The following is an 8,977-nucleotide window of genomic DNA, read 5'->3' as shown; positions in this document are numbered from 1 at the left end:
GTTTGAGTTATTTTTAAAATTATTTCCATTGCTTTAGACACAACAACAGTATTTGAAATTTAGAATGACGCTTTTTTATTCAAGTGTGTCAAGTAATATTTGTTTTTTGTTTCGTTGATGGTGGTAATCATTACAAAGGATGATGAAGTCCGATTTCAGTCAAATGGCATTCGAACTGACTGTCGGCAATGAATTGCCTCTCGGCATTTATCTTGCAATGAGGTTTATATCGACTGGAAATAGTACTCGTCTGAAAAACTGGTGCAGGAAATATGAGCCGGATATTTGGCGAGTTCATACTGGGGTTCAAGTAGTATATATAAAGTGCGACAGAAGCTCTAGTCAACTTGAGACTTACTTAACAACAACAACAACACATCATTCTTTAACTTCTGGATAATCCTTCGAAACCCGCAGGTAGCAGAGATAATCAAGGTGGGTTGCGCTTTTAAATCATACATATCAGTAAATAAAAGAAGTAAACGAAACCAAAGAAATAGAAGAAAAGAGATAGAAACAAAGAAAGAAAGAAATGAGCGGTTTCCATAAAATATTAATTACTACATATACTTCACATATACTATTATTCCTTTGTCCTTGTGCTAATAAGGCCAGCTGGCCTCATTTGGGTGCCCAAAATACTATTGAGGGTGATAATGCTTAAAGTGGTACTACGACCAAAAAAAAAATTCTTTTTTTTCTTTGGATTTCAAAACTATGTTAACTAAACACTAACTGACCCAAGTTTTAAGTTCTAATTTTAAAAAGACACCTGTTTATTTTAACTGGAATTTTCTTATTTATTGGTCCGCCATTACTAACTTTAAAATCTTGAGAGAGCTGGGTCGAGGAAAAAAGGACGTCAAAGACTCACTAGTTCAAGAATGCAATGCGTGTGTACGCGGCCGAATTAATATGCAGCACGGGAGTTTCGGGCTTTCAGACTTTTAAACCCGTGTTTTGCATATGTAATAAATTGCGTTTACACGCTGAAATTTTAAGCTAGTGAGTAAATGACGTCATTTTCTCTAGATCCAACCCTCTGAGCACCCTGCTAGCAGAGCCTTTTCTTACGGTACATATGCTTTGTACCGAGAAATGTGTTCAGTTTCGATCATCGGTTTCTCCCAAAAATTGATGCTCGCTCTTGAAAAACCAGTTTGACGAGAGCAAACCGGAATGACTAGCCCAAGAACTGGGGCTACGGCGACTTCAAAGGATGGACTAGATTTGTGCAGAGCCTATTTTTTCCGTGTATGAAGGAAAGAGATAAAAGAGGCTCTGCTCGCAGGGTGCCCTCTGAGGTCCAATCGGCCAGTTTTGAACGTGAGTAACGGCGGACCGTGAAATCCAAAACTTACACTCAAAATAAACAGCCTTTGGATAAAACTCAAAGCTCAAAATTTTGCCAGTTAGGTGTTAAGCAAATACGCTTTCAAAATCTGAAGAAAAAAAGGTAATGATTTTTTGATGATAGTACCACTTTAAGCTTTAAATTTAAAAAAAAAGGAAAAAAAATTAAAAAGGAAAAAAGTGTAAAAAACGAAAAAGTATAGAAAAAATAAGCAATGAAAGGATAAACTGAATAGCTTGTTGTAATGGACTGTAATGCGACTGTTCTTAACTTACAGAAGTCAAATAGCACTGGCGAACACAGCTGGAAGAATCACTTAGTTAAGAAAAACTTAAGACGCTTTCTATTTGACAGAGCTGACCGGCCAGACCGGGCATTTAGAAGGACAAACTCTACAGCTCCTTCAAACTAACGCACCTCGAGGATGAGATGCACTCCTCCAGAAGAATGCGAAGAATATTATAATTTTCCTTCAAATTGTTGCATTTTCTTTGCAAACTGACTAGTCTGGCCGGACAGTCTGACAAAAGGAAGGCACCCTTATCCCGGAATTGAAACTGATCTCATAGATTGTCAGAGTTTCCATAGATTTTCTCGGAAAGAATTACTACACCTGGTAGTAATAAAGATTTCACGCGACTTATACTCTTTATACTGGCAAGGATATATTTGAACATCTATGTAACAAGAACAGAACTGCCAAGGGTATCATCATACATAAATTAATCAAGTTAGTGAGTGAAAAACTTTATTTGGGGCCTCCTTCTTGACCCCTTTATTTTACTCTTAAAACACATTCATAATTTTCGTTGTTGTTTCAGGCCGAAAAAAAAATCACATAAGGTGGCTCAAAGCAGTTTCCAGCACTTTCCAAGATGTACATTTTTGATGGGTCATAACTACTACTCTTTATCAATTGATGCTACAATTATGGTATCAAAATACTGCCCAATCACTAGCGAACACGTTAGTATTATTTTTGTGACACAATAGGTTACCATAGCAATACTATGACCTGCTAAAAGCACCCTTAATTTCAGCTTTAAGCGCTTATATTTAAGAAACGGCACGGTGAAATGTTTTCTTATTACAGAATTTTGATTAGCAGGATAATATGTAACTTTTGGCAAAGTTTAAAAAAATTCCGTACATGGGGTTTAGAGCCGTCTTAATTTTTCGAAAATTTTCGGTGGCTCTGAACCCCATACACAGAATTTTTTTAAACTTTGCCAAAAGTTACATCTTATCCTGCTAATCAAAATTCTGTTATAAGAAAACATTTCACCGTGCCGTTTTTGAAACATAAGCGCTTAAAGCTGAAATTGAGGGTGTTTTTAGCAGGTCATAGTATTGCTATGTAACCTATTGTGTCACAAACATAATACCAACGTGTTCACCAGTGATTGGGCAGTTTTTTGATACCATGATTGTAGCATCAACTGATGAAGAGTGGCTATAATGACACATCAAAATCTAAGTCTTGGAATGTGTTGGAAACTGTTTTGAGCCACCTTAAATGTGCTTAAATGATATTTTAGATTTTGCACCGTTTGCTTATTGGGTTTGTATGATAAGGCTGTGGTTTTAGCGCGGCACTATATTATTTAATCCTGATCTGGTTTCTTTGAAGAGTGACCAAGACAAAATAAAATGTATTCTTTTTAAGAGAAGATATTAGCGAATATGTATCACTGGGGACCTTTTATCATTATTAGAGTGCTAGAATTACGCTAAGAATGTTGTATTGGTTGAAGAAAATCGGGGGTACGCAACCAGTAATTTCGGTAAATATCTGTTTGGAAGGAAGGTGTGCTAGATTTTTCGAATTATCGAACTTACACTTTCTTGGCCCACTAAGAATTTGGACATTTTGCGGACGAGGCAAAAGAGCCACCTAGAAATTTCTGCACACCTAGGCCTGAAGTTCCAGTAGAATATCATAATAGACTAGAAGTTACTTAGAGCAAGCGAAGTGCTGCGAAGTGAGTTATAAAAATAAAGGTAACAATAGGGAGCTTACGAAAACGACGACGCCGACGACAAACAACGACGCTACAAAATACAAAACAATAGGTTTAGTGAGCAAAAGCAATGGTTCTGCACGCTCTGCACGTGCGTTTTACATTTTGGAAAATGACCAAATTCAAGGTTCTGTGGAGGACGCTAGCACATGACGATGAATTTTCAGTTCTCTCTCTACGCTTCCAACCCACTCATACCAGTTTAATTCCTCACCAGTTACTACACGTTTTCAACGCGAAACGACATGAAATAGTTTTGCAGTGATACAAATAACGCGAACTCGTATTTTTAAATGGAGTCCTCGTACCCATCGTCGTCCTCGTTTCGTAAGCTCTCTAATTACAAAAATGATGACGGATGTTTATAATAACAATTTATTCCTGGACATTTTGTTGCGCATTGAGTGAAAAATGAAGAAAGCTAGTGATAGCAAGGGAAGGAAAGAGTGGAAACATAATAGGTAATCAACCACAGAATGCAACTATAATAACTTGTTTTATTCCACATATTCTCGTAGTCATGTAATAACAATGTAACAGTAAGAAAACGTGGTATCAATGTTCTCCAAATAGACAAGGAGTTTTTCGAAACACAATATGAACAAATGTAATCATACTGAGGTGAGTGTTCTCCTTTAAATATGAAGATACCAGCTACTTTTGGAACGAGATGCTTCAGTGAAGCATACACTGGGTTGCCTGTGGTACATGCTACAGAAAATCAGAAGGCACTGAATTGTGTGGTATCCAGTCTCTGAAGAATAACAAATAAAAGAGAAGCCAGAAACATTGGCTTCTGGGCTGACATGTTGATAATTTTCAAGTTCCCTCACAACTTCTTTTCACCAGTGTGCCCTCTGAGCATCTGAAAGCTTTGTAATACTAAACTTCACTGAAGTCAAGCCCTGTTTCGCGGGGTTAGTGTTAGGATGGGAGACCAAAAACAGAAACATCTGACGAAAAATACTATTAACGCTAACAAATGCGAACTCAGCAAGGTACAGATTTTGTTAGCTTGCTTTATGCAAAACAAATATTGATGAAAAAGCAAATAACTATTGATACACAGTTTTCAGAAAGAGCAGAAGGAAGTTTCCCGGACGGTCGATCGAGAATAAAATATTTACGACATGAAAACAACATTAATTTTGAACCGTGAATATAGAATATAAAAAGTTACGATCAGCGACAAACATTTTGGGAGATTTTTGCTACGTTCAAGTAAATTGCAAAATCGAAAGTGACATGGCCGGAATTCAGCGGGCGCCGTGATTAAGTTACCGCGGCATGTTTACTCGCCAAACAGTGAAGCATCTGTGTCAAATGATGGCTAGATACCGGGTTTTTGTAAGTTTCTTTTTCTGTCAAGTGTTATAAAGTTTGACAATGAAATGAGCGAAGTCAAAACAAAGATCACAATCGCCCAACTCTTATTTATGCAAAGTCAAAATTTACTCTCCAAGACGCGTACGACGTTATTTATCACCAGGTAATTACATCATTTTGGAAATAGCAGCTACTTTATTATTCATCTGCGTCACAAGTTTTCAGTGATTTTGGGGCCAATTTTGTTGAAACTCAAGCACGCTTCCAACAGGCCTGTGAACCCTTCCTGCTTACAGAGCAATACTAAAAAACTTCTCCCATATCACATTTGAACCTTAAGCTCGAAAATTCAGTACACAACATGATATTATAATTCACAAAGGCAGAAAATACCACAAAATCCTTTTCCAGCGAAATATTTATTGAAACAAACAACATATTTGCTCTTAGAGGCGAAAACCTCTTCCTATTTCATTGCGTGCGTGAACACAAGAAACTCAATCGTGTCAAATTACCATGTACTTCAGGTAAATACAGCTCACTTTGATTTCGTCTCGACGGGCGATAGATTGTTGTCGAAGTCCAGTGCCCGTCGCTTTTGAGATTCCTGCCTATTTTATCCAACTGACTTTCCATTATTGAGCTCCATAAGGGTATATTTTGTTTAAGGATTCACTAAAACGCCATTCGCGTTACATGACTTTCGACGCCATTGCAGGCTAAGTTAATGATTCTACTGTGTCCACCAGAGAAATCTACACAGTTCCACTACCCTCTCGATCCTAAGAAAATACTCGCAGAAGGCTCTATCCACAAAGACACCACTTACCAGGGAAGTGACAGGCAAGACTTTTACCGACACGGGAAAAAAAAAAAAAAAAAAAGAAAAAAAAAAAAAAAAAAAAAACTAAACGCAGACCTCGACTGGGTTTGCCATGAGGCAACCCAGTAAGTAGAAGACACCCTTTCATTGTAAAATACAAGTTGAAAATGTAATCACAGTAAGGTCAATGTTCTCTTTTAAAGGGTAATGTTGTGAACATTCATAAACAGAAGAGACATTTTTGAAACACAACTGTAACAATAAAAATCTTTGACTTTCAAATGCATTCAAGTGCATCCTGTCTCCTTCGATTAAAATTTGGTCAACTGTAGCAGTATCCCAGTGCTGCACTAGAAACGATTGTGCACACAACAGCGCTGAAAAAGTCATAAAGCAGTATTGCCTTCCCCTGGAAATTTCACTAAAACGTTCGTGACCTTGATGACAACTTCCAGCGATCGATAAAATTGCGTTTAGCATGATAACACTTGAAAAAAGTATAACGAGATGCTTCTGTGAAGCATACACTGGCTTGCCTGTGGTACGTGCTACAGAAAATCAGAAGGCACTGAATTGTGTGGTATTGAAATACAGGATTCCAGTCTCTGAAAAATAACAAATAAAAGAGAAGCCAGAAACATTGGCTTCTGGGCTGACATGTTGATAATTTTCAAGTTCCCTCACAACTTCTTTTCACCAGTGTGCCCTCTGAGCATCTGAAAGCTTTGTAATACTAAACTTCACTGAAGTCAAGCCCTGTTTCGCGGGGTTAGTGTTAGGATGGGAGACCAAAAACAGAAACATCTGACGAAAAATACTATTAACGCTAACAAATGCGAACTCAGCAAGGTACAGATTTTGTTAGCTTTCTTTATGCAAAACAAATATTGATGAAAAAGCAAATAACTATTGATACACAGTTTTCAGAAAGAGCAGAAGGAAGTTTCCCGGACGGTCGATCGAGAATAAAATATTTACGACATGAAAACAACATTAATTTTGAACCGTGAATATAGAATATAAAAAGTTACGATCAGCGACAAACATTTTGGGAGATTTTTGCTACGTTCAAGTAAATTGCAAAATCGAAAGTGACATGGCCGGAATGCAGCGGGCGCCGTAATTAAGTTACCGCGGAATGTTTACTCACCAAACAGTGAAGCATCTGTGTCAAATGATGGCAAGATACCGGGTTTTTGTAAGTTTCTTTTTCTGTCAAGTGTTATAAAGTTTGACAATGAAATGAGCGAAGTCAAAACAAAGATCACAATCGCCCAACTCTTATTTATGCAAAGTCAAAATTTACTCTCCAAGACGCGTACGACGTTATTTATCACCAGGTAATTCCATCATTTTGGAAATAGCAGCTACTTTATTATTCATCTGCGTCACAAGTTTTCACTGATTTTGGGGCTCATTTTGTTGACTCAAGCACGCTTCCAACAGGTCTGTGAACCCTTCCTGCTTACAGAGCAATACTAAAAAACTTCTCCCATATCACATTTCAACCTTAAGCTCGAAAATTCAATACACAACAAGATATTATAATTCACAAAGGCAGAAAATACCACAGAATCCTTTTCCAGCGAAATATTTATTGAAACAAACTACATATTTGCTCTTAGAGGCGAAAACCTCTTCCTATTTCATTGCGTGCTTGAAGACAAGAAACTCAATTGTGTCAAATTACCATATATACTTCAGGTAAATACTGCTCACTTTGATTTCGTCTCGACGGGCGATAGATTGTTGTCGAAGTCCAGTACTCGTCGCTTTTGAGATTCATACCTAGTTTATCCAACTGACTTTCCATTATTGAGCTCCATAAGGGTATATTTTGTTTAAGGATCCACTAAAACGCCATTCGCGTTGCATGACTTTCGACGCCATTGCAGGCTAAGTTAATGATTCTACTGTGTCCACCAGAGAAATCTACGCAGTTCCACTACCCTCTCGATCCTAAGAAAATACGCGCAGAAGGCTCTATACACAAAGACACCACTTACCAGGGGAGTGACAGGCAAGACTTTTACCGACACGGAAAAAAAAAACAAAAAAAAAAAAAAAAAAGAAAACAAACAAACTAAACGCAGACCTCGACTGGGTTTGCCCATAGGCAACCCAGTAATAAAAAAAAATTAAAAAAATAAAACAAACAAACTAAACGCAGACCTCGACTGGGTTTGCCCATAGGCAACCCAGTAATAAACTCACCTGATCGACGATAACTCAGTGGGCACTCTCTCAGTGGGCAACCAAGTGCGCTGAGCACGCACAATTCGGAAACTACTGCCGCTGATCCACCGTACTGCAGCTACTCAAACTCATCGCCGCCGAAAAAAAATCACAGATTATAAAGCGCCCAGGCCCCACACGGTCAGTCAGAAATAGTGTTGCTGCTTCGCTCAGGCTTCGCAGCAATAAATGTTTTGCAGGGCCGCTACAAACTCGCTAAACGAGCTTTTTTTAAGCATTATGGAAACCATATTTTAAGACATCCGGTCGTTGGGTGCCCCTGGAAAATAAAGAGTTCATCAGTATTGGTCCTCAGATGTGATTTTTAACCTCTGCTCTTTCATCTCATTTATTATTGTTTAACTAACACTCAACTCTGATTGCCAACCAACGTCGTTCCCCCAAAACACGAGAAAAACATGATTACATAACAAATGGAGGAAATCATTGGGCAGATTTTTGTATATCTAGGGAAGTATTACGCCTTGTCAGTCGAAATGAGGGAGCAAGGATGGAAATTAGGGAGCAGGAATGGCGTAGTGGTGAGAGCATTATGTCCTACCAATGTGGCCGGGGTGCGACTCCCAGACTTGGCGTCACATGTGGGTTGAGTTTGTTGGTTCTCTTCTCTGTTGCGAGAGTTTGTTTTTTTGGGGTGCTCCTTCCCCTCCGGGCCCGGTTGTTCGAAAGCCGATTAACTTAATCCAGGATTGGCGTAAACTTTTGATTCATGTTTCAACTTTTTGGTGAAAGTTTCTTTTCTCCTTAGTTTTGTTTTTCAAGATTGACTTCTTCTAATGTAAAGTTCTGCTGAATATCAGGGTTGAACAGCATTTGGGAGTAGAGAGAATAGTAATTTTTAAAAGAAAACAAGCACACCCTCAGCGAGCGAATGGAAAAGGAAAAAAGCAATTTCAGAGTCATCTGTCAATAGCCAGCGGAAAGGAATCACGCTAAAATTAGAAGCCATAAAAAAACTTTGTTAGTTCAAGGTCAAAGAAGAGTTTTACTGATGTACTTTATTTCACTTTATCGCTGAAAACGAGATCATTCACATTTTGATGTATTTCATTGGAAAACACCAGGTTGGCTTGGAACAAGAATCTGCAAAATACGGCAATGCAACCAAGAAAGGACGAACTCCAAACAAGATCCGCTCCAACACTTCTCAAGACACAAGCGAGTGAGATTTCCCCCTAATTTTACGAGAATTCATTG

The 8,977-nt window shown here is 38.3% G+C and overlaps 1 protein-coding gene across 1 annotated transcript in view; it reads left to right on the top strand.

Annotated features, from left to right (window-relative positions):
* The window catches only part of LOC138003712 (TNFAIP3-interacting protein 1-like), a 38,368-nt gene extending 37,874 nt beyond the window's left edge, over positions 1 to 494 (top strand). Inside the window, exon 13 of the mRNA XM_068849917.1 lies at positions 1 to 494. This exon is cut by the window's left edge and continues 850 nt beyond it. The gene's annotated coding sequence lies outside the window, so the exon portion shown is untranslated.
* The last annotated feature ends 8,483 nt before the right edge of the window (positions 495 to 8,977 follow it).

Source organism: Montipora foliosa, chromosome 5 (genome assembly GCF_036669935.1).
Source record: "Montipora foliosa isolate CH-2021 chromosome 5, ASM3666993v2, whole genome shotgun sequence".
NCBI classification, from domain to species: domain Eukaryota; kingdom Metazoa; phylum Cnidaria; class Anthozoa; order Scleractinia; family Acroporidae; genus Montipora; species Montipora foliosa.
The sequence above is the reverse complement of the archived record's forward strand: the minus strand, read 5'-3'. Positions and strand labels throughout refer to the sequence as shown.